Genomic DNA, 24,904 nt, shown 5'->3' with positions numbered 1-24,904 from the left:
TGACACCAATATGGAACAATATATTACTCCATGATGAAACAAAAAAGTTACAGTAATGATTACAAAATTTAAAAAATACAATGTCTCAGGGCTTCCCTGGCGGCACAGTGGTTAAGAATCCACCTGCCAACGCAGGGGACACAGTTCGAGCCCCGCTCCGGGAAGATCCCACATGCCGCGGAGCAACTAAGCCCGTGCGCCACAGCTACTGAGCCTGCGCTCTAAGAGCCCGCGAGCCACAACTACTGAGCCCGCATGCCACAACTACTGAAGCCTGTGCACCGCAACGAAGAGTAGCCCCCGCTCGCCGCAACTAGAGAAAGCCTGCGCGCAGCGACAAAGACGCAAGGCAGCCAAAAATTAATTAATTAAATCTATAAAACAGACAAACAAAAAAGACCCCACCACTCTGGCTGCTGTGTGCCAAGTGTGGAAGCAAGGCCCAGTCAGGAGGCTCCTGCAGAAAACCAGGTGAGACACGCTTGGACAAAGGGATGGGCCTGGATAATGACAGAGAGGACCTCAAAAGTTCCAGAGCTCTGTTCCCACGCAGTAAGGTTTAGATGCCTGTGAGACATCCGAGAGAGAGACAGATCTTTGGTTAAAAACTGAGAAGCATAAACAAGACTCTCGTGGATGACAGACCACAAAGCCTTCTTGGGGGTCTTCAGCAGTCAATAATGTGTTGCTCTCTGATTTTTAAAACATGCTACAGACCCACATTTGATTAACTGTGAACTGCTTTTCAAGAGGCATCAAGGGATTTACACTGTCATACACAACTGTAAGGTTTAGGATTTTGGCAGGTGCAGTAAGTGTCAAAATCCATAAGAAGATCCGTTGTCCCTGGCTTACCAGCCCCTCGGCCTTCTCTCCTGGAAGGACGGTGCCTCCCTACTAGCTCAGCCATACATGCTGTCCACCTTGGCACTGTGAATCAAGACGGTGTCTTCTCACCCACTTAACTCTCCCATCTTTTATCCATCTATCTTTCCAGCCCACTCTCTCTACTTATCAGAGGACAGCTCCCCTAGGACTCCCACAGTTCCTACCTAAGTTAACCTTCTACTTACGCTCTGCTTTTCATTCCCTGTTGCTTACTCAAGGACACCTACCCAGTTATCTTCCACCACCCCTCACTTTTTCTCCCCTGCATCAATTTTTCCTTCTCTCCTGATTATAAAATTCTGTAATTCTTCTCCCTTCTCCCCCTCCCCTTCTATGAAGACGGTATATAAGTCCCAAATTCTAACAGCCCCTTGGTGTCACTTTCTTTTTCTTTAAAAAAAAAAAAAACAACAAACTCCCACAGCTCCTGTCCATCCGTTACCCTCTCCCTCCTAAGTCCCTCTTAAAACCACTCCAATCAGGCTTCCATCCCACCTCATCCTCACACCAAAACCACTGCTGACAATATTAGGTGACTGCCAAAGTGACATATCCAATGACTTTTCTGATTAAAATGTAATTCACCGACCATAAAATTCACCCTTTGAAAGTATGGCTAATTACGTGATTTTGAATGTATTAATGATCAATTCTTAGTCAAACCACCAGCAACACTGAAAGCTGAATATTCTCTCCTGGAAACATTTTCTTCACTTTGATTTCAGGACAAGATCAGGAAGCTCGGTTTAGAACATATGCTTTTGAGACATTCAAGCAGAGATACAGTGGACGGTTGGATGCTGACAGGAGAGGACCTAGAGATACACACCAAGTGGTATGAAGACCCTGAAACTGAATCAGAAGGGGAGTGGCTGTTGAAACACCACTGTGGCATAAAAGTTATTTTGAGCTGAAGGCATTTGAGTTCCTGAAATCCCTTATCTGCCTAGAAGCAGAGCACGCCCTCACGCAAATTGTCATAAGTCCTCTCCCCAGAAGCAACCAGGGAAAACTGACTCTTACCACCTGAGACAAAGAGAAATCTGTACCACACCTAAACAGACCTGTCAAAAACTTATCTATTTCCCATCGATTCTCCTAAAGGCCCAGTTATCTTTCCTGAAAGTCATTTGTGTTCCCATAAGTGCCCTCCTCCCCCTCTCCTTCTATGAAGATGGCATTTAAGCTCAAATTCTAACCACTCCTTTGAGTTACATTTTTCTGTGAACTCCCTTTCCACATGATTGAATCTAACCTGCCTTTCTCTCTCCTTAATCTGTCTTTTGTTGGTTTAATTTGCAGGTCCCCAACAACAGAACCTAAAAGAGTAGAGGAAAAGTTTTTCCTCCCCTCCTCTGCACCTAAGAGAGGAACGCCAAGGACTCCAAGGACTGAGTCCTAAGGATATGTTTACAATAGTGGCAATTAGGAAGCACCAGCCAAGAGGTACATAATTTGACAAAGTTAAAAATTACCAACTCCCTGGAATTCCCTGGCAGTCCTTGGTTAGGACTCTGTGCTTCCACTGCAGGGGGCTCGGGTGTGATCCCTGGTTGGGGAACCAAGATCCCGCATGCCGTGCAGTGCAGCCAAAAAAAAATTACCCACTCCATTTATTCTCACAAATTACACAACAAATCACTGATTTTATAGATGGTAATCTGGTTCTTGATGTGTAAAAATGCTATAAATAAGGCCCAAGGAAGTGATTCTCTTGCGTTCAAGATAATTGGAGGTCAGATGGAAAAGTACCTATGCCTCTTTCCACATTCTATAGTAATATGCACAGGGAAAATAAAATAGTGCTGTCCCCCGGACACACGTGGCTACTGCTACTCAGCACTTGAAATGTAGCTGGTGAATGTTTTATGTTATTTAACTTATTCACTTAAATTTAAATAGCCACAAGTGGCTAACAGTTACCATACCGGACAGCACAGGTCTAGACTGTTTACTTCTTAAAAATGTATTTCCTCATTCTTGGGTTACTTGATAAATCACCAATTTTATAACCCCATAAAAGATACATACACCTGAACACTGAGGTCACCCCACCCACTCTCATATCCATCCTGCATCAAAGAAAAGAAGACTAGAAAAAGATGCCTATACTTGCTATATGCTGTTATCAAATAAATTCATTCCTGAGTTTTAAAACAGCACAAAACTGTACTGTTTTTATTTCAAAAACAGGATAGTGCTATATATTTCAGGTTGAGAATAACAAGTCTATAAAATGATTAAGTATACAATGGCTGAAAAAAGGCAATGCTTCTTATTGTAGAGCTGTCTTCTGAGCAACTGCTAAATTGAATTACATCACTTTCCTCAAGCGAAAACAAATGAGGTGAATCCCTAAGGAATTAAATCTGATCCCCAAACAGAATTCACATTTTACCAAAACATTTTTGACCACGTTTCTGCAGAAAGGGGGACCCCTTCCAGGGCCCGAGAGTGGGCTCTGCTCTAACACTCGGAAATGAATTGTCCAAAGAGACACACATGCTGACAAGACTTTATTAGGGGTGCCAGGTGGCGAGCGGCAGGGTAAGGGACCCCAGGAGAACTGCTCTGCCACGTGGCTCACGGTCTCAGGCTTCACGGGAACGGGGGTAGTTTCTGGGTTGTCTCTGGCCCATCACTCTGACTCAGGGTCCTCCCTGGGGGCGTGCGCGTCTCTCAGCCAAGATGGATTCCAGCGAGGAGGCTTCTGGGAGGTTGGCAGGACGTATCGTCTCCTCCCTCCTCCTTTTGGCCCCTCCCAGATTCTCCCAGTTAGCTTTTGGAGGCAACACCTCATTCTTTATCAGGACCCCCTGCTGTGAGACAACTCTGGCAAGCAGTTATCCTGCTTGTGCTTGGCCAAGGCTGGTGGTTTCGATCCACAGTTCCCTAACAATAACAGAAATTTCATAACATTCTCATGGTGAATTTCATACTGCTTTATTCAGAATTTCAAACACCAAAGGTAGGCTAATGAAAGAAAAATAATTAATTTAAATAAAATATAACCCTGCCAGCCACCCTCCAGGGCTTTCCTCTAAGAGTCACAAAGATCTCTCTAACAGTGTATGACCAGTACGTGGATCACAGCTCACCAAACAAGCTAGCACTAAAATGTTCTTCTAGCCCCAGCTCATAGTGTAGGAACCTTTTGGCCTTCAGCCATCTCCCAAATTACAAGTAAAAGAATGATATTTTAAAGTATCTCCTTTAGACTTTACTGGAAACCTGCCACTTCAGAGAGCCACATTTGCATTTGCAAGCTAAAAATTTGCCCACACAGGCTGTTGTAAGAGCAGGGACCTAACATCCATTATCTTTGTATCCTCTGGAGCTCTTCATACCCTGTTCTCGATTATTCCCACTGAATGAAAGACTAAATCGCAAGATGCCACATCCCTGTATTAAGCAAAGTGGTTTCATAAAGATATTCTAACGACAGGAAGTCACTAAGCATCCTGTTTAGAGAAGTTAGGTTCTGGTAGCATTAGTAAACTACATGTACAAATTAGAAAGAACGAAAAGACACACCACAGAAGATTCTGCCTGGAATCTATGAAAGGTAAGGACAAATCTTAACGAACACCACCTAAGAACTCAATATATCAACACAGCTGGAGTTCACAGAAAAAATAATTATCCCGTTTCAAGGCAGAACATTCTTCCGGCCAGCAATGTCCTTCCCCATTCCTTTGCCTACAGCCTCAAATTCACTTGACAGATTACGACCAGTTCCATCCTTCATGAAGCAGCACATGGCCTCCTAGAGGAGACTAACCAGTTGTACGGGAAGAAGAGAAAAGAGAAGAAAGTTGTCCTAGTAAAGGAAAGTAACACCATTAAATTGAAAGAGATTGTGCTGGGAAATGCATGCTGTCCGTTATACTAGAGTGCAGCTCTGGGGACGGGGCAGTTAAGAAAAAGAGGCTGCAAAAGTAAGCAAAGACCATCAAAGGGTGACATACGCCCTGCAGGGAGGGAAGACTTGACTGGAAGCTCCGCAGGTCCCTGCAGCCCTCCTCTCACTCGTCCTACACATCCCCATCCTTCCAGCACAGAGGAGATACTCCGTAAGGCCAGTGAGGGATCTGCAGGGAACTAGTGACTTATGGAAAAAAGGTACAGGTAACAAAAACTGGGGGAACATTCCTTCCAATATAATGCCAACTATACTCATGGTTCAGCCTAATCTTTGTTTTTTGTCATGTTTATTAAAAACACGTCAACAGTAAACAGTGTTGTAAACAGTAAAACTTATCCTCCTTAAGTACAGTTTTTGGACTTTGAAGATGTATACAGTCATGGGACTTCCCTGGTGGTCCAGCGGCTAAGACTCCACGCTCCCAGTGTAGGGGGCCCCAGGTTCCATCCCTGGTCAGGGAAGTAGATCCCACATGATGCAACTAAGAGTTCGCATGCCGCAGCTAGAGATTCCCACGTGCCGCAACAAAGATCCTGGGTGCTGCAACTAAGACCTGGCACAGCCAAATAATTATTTATAAATAAATATATATATATATGTATACAGTCATGTTACCACCAAAATTAAGACACAGACCACTTCCATCATCCCAAACAAATTCCCTCTCCCTCCCCCCAAGTCCCTGACAACCACAGATCTGTTTTCTGTCCCTTTTTCAATTTAATCTTAATCCTCCCTTTAAATAGATACAAGTGCACATAAAGTAAATACAGTTGACCCTTTGAAACCCAGCAGCACCCTGTGGGGTCCTCCTGGGAACAAAAGCCTTTCTGTGCCCGTGGTTTCTTATATGTAGGAAAAGGCTTCAGTCTCCTAGACCTTCCCTGAGTTCCAAAAGGCAGATTCAAACAGTTACTAATTAGAAGAGTGAAGGAACCAGAAACAATGGAAAGGCAGTAAAGAAATAATAGTGCAGGGACTTCCCTGGTGGCGCAGTGGTTGAGAATCCGCCTGCCAGTGCAGGGGACACGGGTTTGGGCCCTGGTCTGGGAAGATCCCACATGCGGTAGTGCAACTAAGCCCGTGCATCACAACTACTGAGCCTGCGCTCTAGAGCCCGTGTGCCTAGAGCCCGTGCTCCGCAACAAGAGAAGCCACCGCAGTGAGAAGCCTGCGCACCTCAATGAAGAGTAGCCCCTGCTCCCCGCAACCAGAGAAAGCCCACGTGCAGCAACGAAGACCCAACACAGCCAAAAATAAATAAATGAATAAATAAATTTATTTAAAAAAAAGGAACAATAGTGCAACCCTGGGGGCAGGGTCCTGGTTCCTCCTCAAGGGATATATATTACAATATCTTTGAGCTCTTCTACAGGAACTGAGGTCCCCCAGCTGGCTGGACAATGGTAACTTCAGGCTGAGCACTAGATTCCTGGAGCACCGCCCGGTTACCTCACCACCAACCAATCAGAAGAAAGTCACACACCCTGCAGCCCTCACCCCAAATTTTGCCTATAAAAACACTTCTCCAAAAACCATCAAGGAGTTCCGGTCTTTTGAGCACAAAATGGCCATTCTCCTTGCTTGGCCCTTGCAAATAAACCTTCCTCTGCTCCAAACTCCGATGTTTCAGTTCGTTTGACCTCACTGTACCTTGGGCACCTGAACTTGCATTTGGCAACACCTTAAACAACACAGGTTTGAACTGTGCAGGTCACTTATATGTGGATTTCTTTTCCATAACTATGTAAGAAATTTTTTTTTTAAGATTTGCAACAATTTGAAAAGACTTGCAAACTATGTAGCCTAGAAATATTGAAAAAAAATGAAGGAAGTTAGGTATGTCATGAATGCATAAAATATATGTAGAGATACGTGTAACATACAAAATATGTGTTAAGTTTTGGAGGAGTCAAAAGTTATACATGGATTTCTGACTGTACGGGGGTGCGTCCCTAACCCCTGCTATTCATTTTTCTTTTGCATTCTGACAAAATTTGCAAGGATTCTGCCCAAATTTGTCTTAATCTGCGACAGAAAACTGAAACTTCTAGAAAATATTTAGTCAAATTGCGAGTAAAAATGAAGAGTTAGACTAAGTGTAACTTACATATATGTTACATCCCAAAGTTTCTTAATCTTTGGATCAGCAGTTTCCCGGATGAAATTGTGATGTTCCCTCCAAAGGCTGCTTGTAAAATGCTACCTAACACCCATCATCAAACGTATGGGATTCGAGTTTCTCCAGCCCTTAAACGTACTAGCCAGTAACCTTGGAGGCATTGCTTAGCCTCTCTAAGCCTGTTTCTCATCTGCTGAATTAAAATTCATTCACTAATACTCATTAGACTTCTACTACGTGACAGGCACTGGGGATACAGGAGTGAACAAAACAAAAACATACAAACATCCCTGCCATCAATGAGGTTATGTATGAAAAATGTCAGGGTCAACGGTGCAAAAGAGAAAAAATTAAAGCAGAAGAGAAAAAGTGGTCAGGGGAGGCCTTTCCAATGAGGCCTTTGAGCAGAAACCTGAGGGTGGCTCTCTGGAGGCGTGACACCAAGTCCAAGTGTCAGTCTAAGGAACTGCAAGGCCAGCGGGGCTGAGGCAGAGGGAGGGAGAGCGTAGGATAGGAAATCAGAGGTTCAGGTCAGCTCTCGCAGCACCCGCGCCTCAGGCCACTGCAAGAACTTTGGACTTGGCTCCAAATGAGACTGGAAGTCACCAAAAAGTTCTGGGTGGCGCAATGACAAAATCGAACTATGTTTAAAAAGATCACGCTGACTTGGGAATGGGGGGCGGGGGAACAGAGCAGGGAGACCACCTAGAGGCTACTGCAGCCATCCAAGAGCCCAGATGGGAACACCGTCCTGCACCCCTCCTCCCAGCCTATGACAGCTGGGTATGTTTTGCCCTAGAGACACTACCAGACACGAGACAAGCACTCAGAAACTGTACGTACCTGGTTTCTAAGGAAGAGTGTATTCAGATATATACCTTAGGATGCCAGGAGTATCCCCGGTCTGCAGCCCTTTGCCCACAAGAAGGTGGGGCTGGGAGGAAGGACTCCAGCAGGCAAAAGGCACCTACTGCCACAGCAAGGTCACGGCCAGTGGAGGTTTTATAGTGAGTCTCTGCTGTCCAGCCCATTCCAAAAGAACCCCACCTCCCCCGACTCTGCCCAGGCAGGGAAAAGCAGGGGCAAGTACAATGGTCCAGCGTCAGGCCCACGGAAACCCACTTATGTTTACGTTTTACACTCATTTTACATTTACGTTTACACTCACACTCACTTACGCTTAAGAGGGAACTGACAGACGTGGACAGGGAATGCTGCCTGCCGTCCCAGGAAACAAGAAGTGCTTCCCGTCATTGCAGCAAACCAGGCTCTGGCCACCCGCCCTGCAGCCACCATCCCCATACCTCCCGATGCCCCTCCACCAAGCCCCCATGGTGCACACCGAGGGGAAGTTAGAGAAAAAGAGGAAGCACTGTGTGTTCTGGGCACTGGCCCTAGATCGTTCATATGCATATCTAAGGAATTACTACAATGAGCCCAGATGCTGGTATCTTCCCATACATCGAAAAGCACTAAAATCATTAACCTGTGATGTCTGTCTCTTGTGACTATCAGCTGTCTTTGATGTCTGACTACACGGTTTGTTTTTTGTTTTTGTTTTTGTTGTTGTTGTTGTTGTTCAGCAAAAACTCCTAAATATCCTGGCTAGTCCCTTATTCTTTGGAGCAGTTCCTCAGAGCTCTCCAAGAGGCTGTCTCCTGAGCTTCAGTCTTCAGTAAGGTCCTCAAATAAAACTTAACTTGCAACTTTTAGGTTGTGCGTTTTTCTTCAGCTGACCGTTTTAGTGAACAACGAAGGGACCCAGAGCAGACTTCTCTCCTTCGCCTGAACTCTAGGAGGCTCTGGAGCCTTGGTACCAGCAAAGGCCTCTTGTGCCCGGCCGCCTCCAGACGAATTTAGGTAAGTCTCTTCTGGGTCTTGGATTTCCCACTACTGGCTGATGATCCTAAGCTTTATTTGGTGGTGGATAAACTCCTCGTTGGAAGAGTAGACTTTCCTCGAACTTACTTTCAAGAAGAGGTACCTGGGTTACCCCAGATGAATGACACTGGGAAGATTCTGCTCCGTTTAAAGACGTGAGCGGGTTACCACAGTTGAGAGACACTGGGAAGATTTTATTATGTATTTGTGGCCGAAATCTCGGCTTCTGTACGCCAGCGCCGAATAGAAATACGGAGACAGAATTTAGGAGAAAAGAGAAAAAAGTGGTTTTATTTCTTTGCTAAGTCAAGCGGGGACACAGTGGGCTAGTGCCTCCAAAAACTGTGCCCCTCCTCCCCTCCACCACCACCGGGGAATCGGAGAAGATTTTATATGCGGGGCTCGCAGTTTGTGGTATATGATAAGGATCAAAGTAGTGAAGGTCTTGCATTCTTTTTCTCCTTGCATTATTTCAAAACAGTCATCGTGGCGTCAGGCGGCCCGGTAATCGGGTCCGTCTGTCTCTGGTTTATTGGCCTGCGAGACCTTCTTTCTGAAATGCAAAAGCTACAGGGGGTGGTTTGCGGCCAGGGAGCAGAGGGAATTTACATAAAGTTAGGCAGTGACAGGCGCAGGATGTAACGCACACAGAGTCAGGGGTGACAGGGGCAGGATGTAACTGACATAGGGTCAGAGAGTGAGAGGTTAGCTTTGTGAAGTACCAATCTAGCTACAGACACTACAGATTAGTAACAGTTAAAATAAAACAAGGAGTGATTAACTCTTTCAGGCCAGGTTATGTTTCTTCTCCAGCCTGTTCACTGTCCCCTTTACGTTCCTTGTTCTCAGGAGAGGAAAAACTTTTTCTATTTTTGCTGCAACATACACATACAGAATTTATTCCTACAAATACCTCCTTAGTTGGGAATTAAAGGAAATCTCACCCTAAAAATGGCCAAATTGGGATTATTCTAACATTCCAAAATGAATGTTAAAAGAACCCCAATTAATTCTTTTAACATTCCAAAATTAATTAACTAAAAACATTCTAGCTGTGTGCGCAGCTACAAAAAGCCAGCTTGGTAAAACACCTTTTCAGAATTCCGACCTTAAAGGAACAAAAGCCCTTCTAGGAGGAGCTTGCATTTCTCTCCCTGGGTCTTTGAGATGTAAATGTTCTACCTGATCTTATGCCTTTTTTTCCTCCCCCCGCCCCCCCCCCCCCCGGCTCTGCCCCCCGTGTTTTGAGAGCTCTGACAATGGCCAGACAATGGATCTTTTAAATTGGAGAGACTTCTGAATTAGTAAATTTTTAGAGGGCTCTCACTATAAACAACTGTTTTATTGGTACCGATGAAAAGACCAAAGCAGAAAGTAAATACAAAAAAATATAACGGCTAACCTTAACAACTCCCTTAGTTTAAAACAAATAAACAGCAACAACAAAAAAACAGTTTGGGAAGCTGCATCTGTGGTCAGTTTCCCCTCAATGGGTCTTACAGATGCTAATAAAAACATTAGATTAACTGTTAATCAGGTTGATTAACAAGGGAATAAGAAACTGAAGGGAAAGTCTAGAGATGTCTTCCCAACAAGGTGGAAATTTTAAAGGGACTTACCCTAAAAGGATAAAAATCTTTAGATGGTTAAGAAATGGGATAAATAAAACAGACATTAATGGGATTAAAATCAATGTTTTGATACAACACTAAGGTTGGATGGCCAAAGGGACCTCCATTGGTCCCCGATACTAAAGAGCCCCAAACAAGTCTACTCTACCCCAGTTTACAACATACGTGTATTTAAAAGGCTGCTGGCGACTTCCTTGGTGTTCCAGTGGTTAAGACTTGGCCTTCTAATGCAGGCGTTGCGGGTTCCATCCCAGGTTCAATCCCTGGTCAAGGAGCTAGGATCCCCCATACCTCAAGGCCAAAAAACCAAAACACAAAACAGAAGCAATATTGTAACAAATTCAATAAAGACTTAAAAATAAAATGGTCCACATCAAAAAAAAGTCTGCTAGAAAATTACACTGAGATACCTGACCAGCAATTGTTTGGGGCAACAGGCCAATTAATCAAGTTGGCTCAACCCCTCAACTGGGGACCCCAAAGCCTTTTACACAAACATAGATAAAAGGGTTGGGGGATACAAAGAAAGGTTTCTAGGGTCAACAACAAATTGGCACGTGCCAACTACCTCTACAAGGATTAAGTCATGTGCTGCTGGAGCTGCTGATTTTCAACACCACCTGAAAGGAGTTCAGGGCAGAGAGCAGAAATGAAGCCCTCTGTGCTCTGGGAACAGCTGGCAGCACAGGTCTTCAGAGAGTTGGATATTTTCAGCAGCCAATTTTATGAGCACAATTCTTGTATCTCCTCATATCTAGAAAAGCACCAAAATCCTTCACGGTGACATCTGCTCCTCGTGACTAGCAGAAACCTGCAGAAAATATGTGCTTGACTGCATGTACTCCCCCTTCACCAAAATCCCGTATATACTGACCTCCCCCCCACCCCCGCCTCTTTGGAGCAGTTTCTCAGAGCTCTATGAAATGCCGTCTACGGGGCTGCAGTCCTCATTTTGCCCCAAATAAAACTTAACTCGCAACACTCATGTTGTGCGTTTTTTTTAAGTAGACACTGGGACTCCTAGTAAGACCAAGCCTAGTTGATGGGGTCTTAATGGAGGCTAAAATTAAAGATATAAGAGTTGATAGAATTGAGATGAACCTTTATAAAAGTTGGTATATTTGAACGGACTTTATATAAGATGGTTACATCTCTTCTACCAGTTATATTATGGGATAAACATTAGGTCTCACTGGGGAATGCTTCCCTTGCCTGGTATAAGATAGGGCGCATAAATCGGCCCCTCAGGCAATATTGCTTAAAAGTACTAAGGAAAATCAATAAGGTTATCTGAGCCCACACAATATGAAATAGAACTGGGAGCTAATATTCAGGGACTAATAAAAACAATAATGGAGACTTTTTTTTTTTTCTGCCCCTAGGGTAAATTGCTCTGGGTTTAATTTGTACACTTAGAATCTGAGGGTCTTTGTTGAATGCCCTGTGCAAAGTTTGGAAGGCATGATAGATTGAACCCTAAAGTTCTAAAACATAGAACTCTTGATTTTCAGTGTAGTTGGAAATCTTACTGATATAAAAAAGCAAATTAAAGAAAATGTAGTTGGGCAAATCAATCTTTCAATACCATTTAGGTGGCAGACCAGTTCTCTGCGGAATTAAAAGCAACTGTCTTTGTCTTGCAAATCTCTACAAATCAGAAATGTAAGTACAGCCCACAAGGACCTGAGACTGAGCCTAATTAGCTCAATCAGGTAGAACCTGAACCCCCTTCCCTCCACCCAACAAAAAAAAAAGGGAAAAAGAGGGAGGCCTTGTTAAACTCAAACTGCTGGAAAGGCTCCCTCACCAAATCTAATTCACAGCCTCCTTCAGGATTTATCAAGGACAGATACAAATCTTAAAAATCTTTTCGACAATAGTGAAAAGCTTTAGTCATCTGAGCAAATAAATTTAACTTATTCCAAATATTACTTATAGACTAGTAAGTTTATAATGTAATAACTGATTCATGACTAAGTTTTGAAATGAAGCTATAAGATCTCTATTTATATCTGTTTATATGTCCATGTGTACATTATACATATGATATGTCCATACCTCCAGATAATATTATCAAAATTAACTTTATAAAAGACCTGTATTTAACTGACTTAAAAGTAAGCACTTACAAATTGAGTATCTTTAAATATAATAAAAAACGAACCCAAATTTCAAGTTCATGTGATCTGGGAAATATTAAGTTAATATCCAGCTTTAAAGTTTAAATTTGTTGGTTTAATTAATACAGACATGTCTTACTTTTATTACACCTAGGTTTACTAAAAGTTAAATAGGTCATATTATCTCTGTTAAATTCATCAAGAAAAATCTCTTGAAATGATGGCTGACTTGGTCTAATGTCTCACGAAGTTTTCATGGGTAATCTAAACACAACTGTAATTCAATAGATATAAATGGGGTAAGAGCTTTTAGGTAAATTCTTTAAGAATAATTATGTTTTATGGTATGTCTACTTAAAAAATAGTTTCTCCAGATTTTTGGTGACTTAAAACTTCAGAGTTTTGCTAAGTTAAATGATGGAAATTTATTAAATGTCCAGATCCTTCCCAAATAAAATAAGATACTGAAACATTACTCAACATAGGCTGCCTTTTACAGAGAAACTAAAGCTACTTAGGTTTATTCATAAAAATGTTTGATGTCACACTGAAAAATTTTCTATTAAAAAAAGCACCTATTTTTTTAGAAATCATAAACAGTATTTGAGATTTTGCCAATCTACAGAATAATAATGTGGAAGACAGTTTATAATTGCTTACTTCTTAGTTTTCACTAGAAATTAAGGTTTTTAAAAGATTAGAATTCTGGTTAATATATGTAATTGAGACAACTAAAATTGGTAAGGAAAACATCTTTGTATGAAAGGAAAAAAGGTATATAAAGTGGAAACACATTTTGTTGAGGGAAAAGAAAGTAATTTTGTCCTGGAGAGAGAGAAAGAAAGGAAAAGCGTAGGACAAAATCTGAAAGTAAAAAGAAAGTTACAGAAGGTATGTGGAAATGGAACCCTGAGAAAAGAGTTCTGTACATGGTCAGGACTGGCTAAGATCAAAATAAAGTTTAATTGAGTAAATAAATTTCAATATCAAAAGTAAGCTAGCATGATTAACATAAATATGGATCTGAAATTTAACTGAATCTTTTTATCACTGTGAACTCAATCAACAGACACTAAAATTATAACTAAAATATAGGGAGAGTGTCCAAATCCTCTGGATATTAAGGGGCCCTCTGAGCACACAAAAAGACAAGAGAAATGAAGATCTTGCCTAAAACCCTCCTTTTCAGAATGAGAAAGTAGGCTCAACGGCTTGCCCCAAGATTGGGGGAGGCAGGAGGTGCGGGCCAGGACCTCACAATTCATTTGAAGACATTTTGCACATCTGAAAGATATGATCTCAACACACCATTGTAAAGCAATTATACTCCAATAAAGATGTTTTAAAAAAAAAAAAGGGCATGAAACCCTTAAAGAAAAATAAATAAATAAAATCTTTGCCCTTAAACAAAAAAGAGAGAGAGAGATATTATTTCACTCTGTCACCCAACCTGGCTTCTAGAGCATATGGTTAATTTGTGTTAAAAATAAATAAAGGAATTTAACTTCTGCCAAAAAAAAGTGATATGAACAGATTGTCCATAACATGAATACACACTGACTGGTACTTCTGATCTGAATTCAAGACTATGTATGGGGTTTGCACATAACCACTTTTATATTACATCTGTGTCTTCTTCCTTCCACACAAAGAATAATGATTCTCAACACTCGGGAGATGATAGAATCTGAATATCTCATAATTATTTCTTTGTTTTATTGCACATTACATACATAATAATTTCAGAGTAATAAAATATTAATACTTCCATCACTAATATGATTACTGAAAGTTAAAAAGAGATTTTTTCAGTGCAGCCACTATGGAAAACAGTATGGAGGTTCCTCAAAAAATTAAAAATAGGGTTGCCATATGACTCAGCCATCCCACCCCTGGGCATATACCCAGACAAGACTATAATTCAGAAAGACACATGTACCCCTATGTTCATAGCAGCACTATTTACCAGTGGAAGACATGGAAACAACTTAAATGTCCATCAACAGATGAATGGATAAAGAAGATAAAATGGTATATGTATCCAGTGGAATATTAGCCATCAAAAAGCATGAAATAATGCCATCTGCAGCAACATGGATGGACCTAGAGATTTTCATACTAAGCGAAGTAAGTCAGAAAGGGAAAGATAAATACCATGTGATACCACTTATATGTGGAACCTAAGATACAATACAAATCAATATATCTATGAAACAGAAACAGACTCACAGATATAGAGAACAGACCTGTGGCTGCCAAGGCGGAGGGGGCATAGTGGAGGGAAGGAATGGGACTTTGGGATTAGCAGAGGCAAACTATTATACATAAGATGGATAAACAACAAGGTCTTATTGTATAGCACAGGGAACTATATTCAATATTCTGTGACACACCATAATGGAAAAAAGAATATACATATACACACACACAACTGAGTCATTTTGCTGTACATAAGAAATTAACACAACATTGTAAATCAACTAAACTTCAATAAAATTAAAAAAATAAAAGATACGATCTGTACATATCTGCCCTTCACATATATTGAGCCATTGGTCGGGACATAGTTTAAATAAGGTAATAAGATAAAAAAAATCCTACTTCCTTATCAGAGCCTGAAAAAATAAAAATTAATGTGTTCATTGTTTTATAAGCACTTATGGTTCATCATTTGAGAAAAAGTGGGAAATTTTAACGCTCTAAACTCTGCCAATTTCATTTCTTTCCCACAAGAGACTGAACCCAAATTGGCAAATACAATCAGGGCCTCTAGAGTGTTTGAAATGTAAGGCATTACTTGCCTTGTAGAGATGCATTTGCTAGGTCACAAATCTATGAAACTTAAAAATATCAAAGCAACTCCCAGCAACACACCTAGTACCCACATCTTGGTTTCTTATCACAGCCTCCAAAACAAGGAAGCAGAGTGCCTTGGAGAAATGGTTGATGCCAGGGTTGGGGCATGGAAAATACAAAAATGAGCCTGGAGCATTTCATGATACCAGAAAGTAAGGAAATGCTTTTTAAAAAACGGGGATAGGGAGGCGGTATGTCAAAAGGGCACAGGGGCCAACCTGAGAAAAGAGCTCCCAGTGGCTAAAGATGGAACAATTTGAGCAGCAAATTAAATAATGACAGTATCGGATTATAACCTATATAATAAAATAAATATCCATGAGTCTGTACTGATACAAATAGTTGAATAAATAAATGGTGAAGGAAAAGCTCTTCCTTACAGAAGAATTCTCTTTAATAAACATCGAAGGAATGAGAAAAACAATTTTTAAATCACCATTAGAACAACACAGTACCATGTACATCAAGTTCCACCAATGGATGCTAAAACTAGTGAATAAAGATTTAAGGAGAGGGGCTTCCCTGGTGGCTCAGTGGTTAAGAATCTGCCTGCCAACTCAGGGGACATGGGTTCGAGCCCTGGTCCAGGAAGACCCCACATGCTGCGGAGCAACTAAGCCTGTGTGCCACAACTACTGAGCCTGCGCTCTAGAGCCCATAAGCCACAACTACTGAGCCCGTGTGCCAAAACTACTGAAGCTCGTGTGCCTAGAGCCCGTGCTCTACACGCAACTGCAACGTGAAGCCCATGCACCGCAACTAGAGAAAGCCTGCTCACAGCAATGAAGACCCGGTGCAGCCAAAAATAAATAAAATAAATTAAAAAAAAAAAAAGATTTAAGGAGAAACAAGATATTTGCATGGTCCAAGTTTCTCTCCCAAGATATCTACTAAATACAAAAGGAAAAATGATAACTTTCCATCGGAGACCTGACAAACAGCACTTAACCAAGGTCTACAAAAGTCATAAGACATCATGTACCTCTGTTATGATGCACTTGGGATTACTTCTAATATTTCTGCCCAAAATGGATAGCTTCAATCTAGTCATGAGAAAATACTGAGTACTAACTGAGGGACATTCTAAAAAATAACTGAACAGTACACTTCAGAAGTGTCAAGGTCAGGAAAAACCACAGAACAGAAGGTTGATGAGTTGTCATAGTTTGGAGGAAACTAATGATACACAACAATCAAACGCAATGTTAACTCCTAGGCTGGATCCTGAACAGAAAAAGGAGAGTGAAAAGCCGATGAGATCCAAGTAAGTCTATAGTTTAGTCAATAGCATTTACCAATGTTAATCCATTAGTTCCGACAATGGTACTGCAGTTTATGTAAGATGCTATAGGAACTCGCTGTACCATTTTTTTTTGCAACAAGTCTAAAAATAATTCCAAAATAAATAATGAAATAACCCCAATATTTTTCAATGTTTATAACGCAAGTGTAATATTAGACTTAAATTGCTATCTTTGCTCTTTAAAACCAACCCAGCCACGGCTGTATCTATTCTGAAAAGCATTGTTTTATAAAGACTAACACATCAAAGATCTCTTTCCCTTGTTTCTCATAACATATGGAGGGAGAGGAGAACAGCAATTTGATTTTTGTTGAAAAATTCAAACCACTTGAATTTTTGCTTGCTTGCACTTAGGAAGCAAGATAGAACACATCTCACTGGGGGAGAGGGAAGGTATATATCTAAGGATGAAATCAGAACACAATGAGGGGTTTGCAGCTCCAGGAAAGAGCTAAAAGTAGCAAGGATGGATCTACGCTGTAGCAACTGGAATGAGTCACCTGGCCCTAGGCTGCTGGTAATAACTGGGCGTAAATCAACATCGAACATGTCAAACATATTGTACTCATAGCTTAGATTCCGATGGAAGCAGTGAACGGTTTGGCATGATAATAACAGTACTATCAGATTTAAGGTACGACTTAAATTAGGTTTTTAACTACAGTTAGCCCACGGCTTTATGGTTTCTGAAGTACACGTGTTCTATTTGAGGTAACTATCATATGAGATACCCTGGAAAGGCATGTAACAGTCTCCCTGTGTTATGAAACAGGAGAAAGGTTAATCAGAAAGATTTCTAAAACAAGGTACATGGCTGGTTTGCAGAACCCTTCACTGATGGGTCAGATAAGAATACTAAGTGTTCTCAGTACACCTGACAGTCTGTAGAACTAATCTGGCATTTTCAACTAACCCATATTCCACTTGTGGACTCAAAGAAAATCAGACCTCTCCCATTCAAACTCATATATTCTCTGGTCCCATGAAGAAACTGTGGCCCAGAGAGATGACAAGACTTCATCAAAACTAGAAAATGAAGAAATGGCACAGCTGATTAGACCTAAGTTAGGTCTGGGCCTCCCTACTCCCACCAGATCACAGGCTCTTTTCACGTCCCTGCATGCCTTTAAAATGAGCTGCTCTGTGAACATGGAAGGAAACAGAAACAGATGACCAGGCTAAGTTTAAAAGAAAAAAGAAAGGAAGGATTGGTGAACTTTAATAAAGTTCAACACAGTCTTTTTGTCCCAGCTATAAATGACCCTGTGAATTCTCAGCCTCCTCTATAAATATGAAACTCCAATATCTCCCTGAAAGGTTTGGTGTGAGCAAAAAAATGAGAATGAATGTAAAAACCACCTGCAGACTGCAAGCACTCACCACAGTTAACGGCCGCTTTTACTAATTTTGAGGACCTGATAATCTTGTCTTAAGGCATTCCAAACTAATATGGGATGATGGAGGAAAAGGAAACACTTTCTTCTCCCTTTCTAAGGATTCTGTTGTCCCTCTAACTTTTCTATCCCTCTTTCCCTTCCCCCAGGGTGGGCCCAGGGTGCGGCCAGGGTAGGGCTGTGCAGGACGGGAAAAGAAGAGGCAGACCTCCTGTGCAAAGGCATCCGAGGTGTGGGTACCTCTCAGGCAGTCTTTATTACTCTTTCCTTGTGAGACACTCAGCTCAAGTGTCTTCAGAGAGAGACCATAGGGCCTGCTGCTTTCTAGAGACTTCCATTTTTATGCCTCTGGGTAAAAACTCAATGCCTGTGAAATGACAGAGAACCGCCTAATGCTACCTGGGCCTAAGCACGAATTTCCAGCCAAACCTTGTTCTAAAGAGTAACAGGTCTGGACTCCCCTGGTGGCACAGTGGTTAAGAATCCGCCTGCCGATGCAGAGGACATGGGTTTTGAGCCCTGGTCGCCCATGCACCACAACTACTGAGCCTCCGCCCTAGACCCCTCAAGCCACAACTACTGATCCCACGTGCCTAGAGCCCGTGCTCCGCAACAGGAGGAGCCACTGCGATAAGAAGCCCGCGCACCGTAGCTCCGCTTGCCGCAGCTAGAGAAAACCCACGCGCAGAACTGAGGACCCAACGCAGCCATCAATAAATAAAATTAAAGAAAAGAAAAAAAACTCTCTAAAAAAAATTTTTTAAAAAAAGAGTAACAGGTCTTTTCAATTGCAAGCCCAAAGGGACTGAGCTAGTGAGCAGCGTTTTCAACGGGGTTTCTGACCTTGCCAAGATTTCATTCCACCCTTCTTGCCGAAAACAAAACTTCTTCCTTGAAACTGGGATAAGGGCAGCACTTCTGCTTTACCCACACCCACCAACCCCAGTTTAAACGACAGAACACTACTTTCAATGCTACGATTCTCTGGACGTTTTATTTATTTCTATAAACAAGCTAACTGTGTGGCTCAAAAATTAGATGTCCACTTTCTAACAGTCTCCTAGTGAAGGAGAATACCGGCTTCCAAAAAACAAGAGGGGGCGAGGGGGCTGCGGTGAGAAAGGGGAGTGAGTGTTAATGGGTTTTTAGGGGAGAGGATGATGAAAATGTGATGACTGCACAGACTGTACACTTTACATAGGCGTGAACTCAATGATATGTTCTCATAAATTAGATCTCATAAAACTGCTGTTGGGAAAATAACACAAAACTATGAGGCCCAATTCAGCTAGACAGTTTCTTGGTTCACATCCTGGAGTGAAGTGGGAACTGATTTTTTAAAGGATAAACTTTAGCTTCCTGTAGACCTATAATATCCTATATCCTATAGAGAGGATGGCCATTCAAGTTCTTTAATTTTCACTAAAAAATCTCAACCCTAACCTATAACCCCAATAAGCAACAGAGAATAAAACTTCCCACTTGATATCGACTGCTGCCAAACTGCTGTCAGAAGGGGGCTTCCCTCGTGGAGCAGCGGTTAAGAATCCACCTGCCAAAGCAGGGGACACGGGTTCGATCCCTGGTCCGGGAAGATCCCACATGCCGTGGAGCAGCTTAGCCCGCGAGCCACAACTACTGAAGCCCACGTGCCTAGAGCCCATGCTCTGCAACAAGAGAAGCCACCGCAATGAGAAGCCTGCGCACCGCAGCTAGAGAAAGCCGACACGCAGCGACGGAGACCCAACGCAGCCAAAAATTAATTAATTAAATTTTTTAAAAAGCTAGAGAGAGAAATACAGAGTATCTGAAGACATGAGGTCCATCTATCCCTCTATAAAATCTAGATTTACCCCCAAATAAGCCCAAACTATCAAACTGCAGCATTTGTGACCATAGGGGCTTAGGAACCTACAAGCGTTTCTCATAATACTTACGGCAAGGAAAATGACCACTACAGCAAGCAGTCCTAGAAAAGGCACTATTGGCATGTACTATGGGATGGGCACCCCGACTCTCCCACCGCCATCCTTCAGTCTCCTCTGCATCCTTCTGTGACACAAGACATTTGCCTCAGAAGCAGATGCCAGGAAAATCTTCTCTAAGGATCTCATACATTTCCTGTCTTTATCCTCACTGAATTGTGTGACTGATCGGTCCCTTCTTATTTTAGCTTCCAAGGCGTCACTTTAATTTGCTGTCCACATCCATTCTAACGTGCTCCCCCATGGTGACTCTTGGTGCATTTTACTTTCCATCTGTAACACTTATGCTTGCCTCAAATTGTTCTTGAATGCTTAATAAAAATAATACAGAAATTGATTTTGGCTGTTCAATGTATTTTCATACCATTTTGATGCAACACAATGTCTCCTATGGGAGCTCTTGCTGAATGCCCAGGGTCTGGAACAAAGATGACCAGTATACATTTGTTACTATGAATCTTTTTTTTTTTTCTGAAAGTGTAATGAGCTTTTATATTTCTACTATTGGGCAAGAAAATAAAATGAGGCAACATTACAGGTATTTTTTTACCTGTTGGCTAGATTTACAATCTAACTTTTTGGTCATATGTTTCTCTGTATTGTTCTAACTTCTCCAGTATTATTTTTAATAAGTATTGAAATAAGCTGGTTAATTTTTTGAAGTTAATCATTAAAAGTCAACTACCCACAGAAAAATTACAAAAGGCAGCTCAATATAACTCTTTGGCAAACCATCCAAAGTTGTGGACACATTTTATGTCCTGGGGAGAAAAGACATAGAATATATTGGCTAATCCCTTTAAAAGCACCAATATTAACACATTTCTCTCCTATTCCCATACTCAATAAGTTTTAATCCACCCAGTATCAACTCTAGCTTCATACATTCGGGGAAAGGCAAGAGTTTTACCAACCGGCTAACACACACTACCAGACACGGAATCGGGTGCACCAAGACACTGTTTTCTGGTTAAAAAAAAAAAAAAAAAAAGAGTCTATATTTTCAGTCTGTTTCATACTTACTTTCAAATGAAACTGGCTGGGAGGGACTAATTAAAACCTAGTCATCTCAGTTGTACAGTTTTCTATTCTCTACCAAATGTATACACGCAACAGCCACGGACCTTTCACGGCACACACATCCCAAACGGCTTTCACAGTTTACTCGCTCAGTTAAACAGTGGTTCAGTTTAATTTAACTAAGGGCTTCCGTCTCCGGTGCTGTGATGCTCAGAGGCAGAGCACTAACGATCATTTACATAAACGCTAAGCTGAGTCAGCTGGACCTTCCAAACATACCCGACCGAAGCAGCTCCCCACTCAACAAGGAGAGCAAGCGCGCGCACTTACGCGCCCCTTTCCAGGCGGCCTCCTTCCAGCGTCCGCCCAGTCTGGCTCCCTCCTGCGCCTGGCGCGCGCGCTCGGGACCCGGCACGTAGCGGCACAGGACCCAGGACCCAGGACCCAGGACCCACGCCGCGCCCGCCGAGGGGGCGACGTTCTCCGACCGACGCCCACGCCCCGGCGGGCAGCCCAGGCGCCGCGCCCGCGCGCTCCCCGCGAGCCCCGCACTCACCGGCGCCGCGGGCCGGCCTGGGAAGGCGCTGGCCCGGATGACTGTCACTGTCAAGGGGAAGCGGGCGACGAGCGGAAAGAGCGCAGGGCGGGGCCCCTCTCTCGCACCCCGGCTCCCTCGGGGTCGGTGCCCGAAGGCCGGCGGGAGGCGTGGCGCCGCCTACCTAGCCGCTGATAAGGGCCCGGCGCTCGGGCGGAACGCGGGCGAGGGCTGTGTGAGCGCATCCAGCCTGGCGCCGGACCACACCGTCACCTGCCTGCGGGGACCGGCTGACGGAGATGACTATCCCGGAGTCCGCAGGGACAAAGCCACAGCTCCTGTCCTCCGGGGCTCGCACGAAACGGACTGGGGCGATTGGCCCTGGAAGCCCCAGGACGCTCCCCGGGCCGATCAATACCTGGTCTGACCTGGATGGACTTGGCCACTCCCGGTGTCCCACGCTCCTAAGCACCAGGGGAAGCGGACACCGAGTTTTGTTTTTCGGATTTTATTTTTTCTGTCTCACGTTGTCCACCCCCAGAGCAAGTAGGCGGTCTCTAATGAATGAGCTTCTGAGAAATCAGGTGTGCGCGCCCCAGGGCCAATAAAATCAGGAACTGAATCTAGGGGTGGAGGAGACAAAACTTGCTGAATGAAAATAGTACTATGAACAGTTTAAATGTGTCCCTCACACTCCTGTAATAAATATCAGTACTTCTGTTCAATACACTGATGGTGTGGAAAAGCTGGAAAGTGTGCAGATTCAGGAAGAGAGTTCCTAACCTCATCCCAATACGTTCTTAAGCTGATCACTGCCATCAAATTGTTTGAGAAATTCAGATTAAAGCCAGCATTTCATAAATGTATGGCATTATAAAGAGTCATTTTAACTTATAAATTAGCATCTTACTTCGGGCTAATTATTTTCAAATGCCCTGTCTTCTCATTTTGTGTTTGGGTATTTTAGGTAACAATATTAGGGAGGGGGGAACCTGAAGACGATGGTCCTAATTTTACATATGAGTCACCTGGTCCAAAGGAGGCCATTTTACACAAGGTCAAAAGTTAGGCTAAATGGGTGACTCAGTTTCTCAGACCATTGCCCTCTGTTCTCCCTGCTCTCCACCTCACAACCTCTCTGAATAGAGTAACTGCCCAGTATTCATAGAGCCTGGTTATTCTTTTTTTTTTTTTCCTCCCTGCCGCACGGCGCGGCATGCGGGTTGCAACCCCTAATCCCTGCAGTGGGACTGCAGAGTCTTAAACACTGGACCATCCGGGAAGTCCCTGAATGTGTTCCTAATCTGGCACTTTTTCTTTTCCATTTAACTAAATTTTTTCTCTCTTATTACGTATCAAGTAAGAAAATGAAAATCCCCTGTAACCCATCAGCCACATACCATCTGCTTTTAGTCTTTTTCTCTGCATACATTTTTTTTTTTGAAAAAACAAAATTGGGTTTATATACAAAGTACAGGGATGAACGTCATCATCTCTGGAGTCAGATAGCCTGTGTCTGAATCCTGGCTTTCCCAAATGCTGGAGACTTGAACTAGTTACTTAGTCTTGAAGTGGTTATTGGTAATCAGGGGAAAAGATCTCTCAGGGTAGTTACAAAGATTAAATGGGACAATGTGTGCAAAGTCATTAGATAGCAGTCGATAGCAGTAGCTGTTATTATTTTGTAAAACTGCTATATTGCAAACATGGTTCCCTGCGGGCACGTGGTATTCAGTCCTCTTGTTATGTACCATAATTAATTTAACCAATCTTCCTATTATTCACAAAACATCTCTGCAGCTGTGTCAAGGCACACTCAGGTAAATTCCAGACAGGGAATTGCTGAGGCAAAAGTATGCTCATTTGAAAAATTTTAAGACATACAGCTAAATTTCCCACAAAAAGTTTGTACCAAATTCAGTCTCCTAACAATTTAAAGATTGCTTGTTGCCCTAAATTCTCACAAATACTAGACAGAATAATAATTTTTTTTAATTTGATAGGTAACAAATGGCATATCAGTGTTTTAATTTATATTACGTTGACTTACAATAAGCTTTTTTAATGTTTAATGATCGTTTGTGGTTTATTTGTAAATTTTCAATGTAAAGTTTTCCCCCATTTCTTTCTTTTTTCTTTTTTTAAAATTTATTTATTTATTTATTTTTTGGCTGTGTTGGGTCTTCGTTTCTGTGCGAGAGCTTTCTCTAGTTGCAGCGAGCGGGGGCCACTCTTCATTGCAGTGCGCAGGCCTCTCTTGTTACGGAGCACAGGCTCCAGACACGCAGGCTCAGTAGTTGTGGCTCACGGGCCCAGCTGCTCCGTGGCATGTGGGATCTTCCCAGACCAGGGCTCAAACCCGTGTCCCCTGCATTGACAGGCAGAGTCTCAACCACTGTGCCACCAGGGAAGCCCCCCATTTCTTTCTATTAATTTCTTAGATGGCATAATAAGTAAACAGAAAGAGCCTGGATCTCTGATGATATCACTGACCTGCTGAACCATCTCCAAGCTGGTTGAAGTCACTGTCATGTTTTATGTGCCTTGCAGTCAAGCCACAGAATTATCAAAGTTAGGATTTCTTTACAGTCCCAACTGGAAAGCTTTGGGGCCGTCTGGAGTCCACACCCTTGACGCACACATTGGAGATCTTAAATGGGCGCTGGAAGGCCTGAGGTGTCACCATGTGTTTTTGTAGGTAGTGCGCATGGACATAACTAGATGATTCAAAACAGATGCGTTCAGGTAAAGGGAGCCGATAGTCTCATTCATGAAGTCATTTGAGTCTCCCTTTTGAAAACTCCAAAAATAACTGGGAGACTTGTCGGGGAGAGGGGAAGCATAGTACTTTCCAATCATCACACCAGTGAGGGGTGTTTGCTTGTATGGTTCTAACAGGGGTATCAGTGCTTGACGGAATGTCAGCAACAGACGGTTACAAATTTGTTTAACGTTGATAAAGGATATGATTTATATATTATATAGAATGGCAACCAAAGCAAAATCAAAAAGTCTTCTCATTAAAGGAACAAACTTCCTGGGCCTAGAACTCCATCAATCAGGCACTCTACTACCAAAGCTCTTATATGGACCTATGAGAAGCTCTCTTCATCCTTCTCATAGGATTCTTAATATCCTCCAGAGCTCTGAGCCGCCCTGAGCTCTCAGTCTATCTGCCTGCCTGGCCACCAAGTGCAAGGAGCTGGTGAGGAACCAGTCCATTCCTCAGTGCTTACTCCAAGCG

General features: G+C 42.7%; 1 protein-coding gene across 11 annotated transcripts in view; it reads right to left on the bottom strand.

Annotated features, from left to right (window-relative positions):
- ABCG2 (ATP binding cassette subfamily G member 2 (JR blood group)) overlaps positions 1-24,904 on the bottom strand; it is a 121,490-nt gene that overhangs the window by 43,640 nt on the left and 52,946 nt on the right. The window contains exons 1-2 of one of the 11 annotated variants that reach the window (XM_060299828.2): positions 21,129-21,196; positions 20,470-20,523 (exon numbers count right to left, since the gene is read on the bottom strand). The exons of 2 other annotated variants lie outside the window; for them this stretch is intronic. The gene's annotated coding sequence lies outside the window, so the exon portion shown is untranslated. 8 more of the 11 variants (XM_060299824.1, XM_060299823.2, XM_030865698.3 and 5 more) reach the window with 8 other exon arrangements.

The sequence above is a fragment of the Globicephala melas genome, chromosome 5, assembly GCF_963455315.2.
Source record: "Globicephala melas chromosome 5, mGloMel1.2, whole genome shotgun sequence".
In the NCBI taxonomy this organism is placed as follows: domain Eukaryota; kingdom Metazoa; phylum Chordata; class Mammalia; order Artiodactyla; family Delphinidae; genus Globicephala; species Globicephala melas.
The sequence above is the reverse complement of the archived record's forward strand: the minus strand, read 5'-3'. Positions and strand labels throughout refer to the sequence as shown.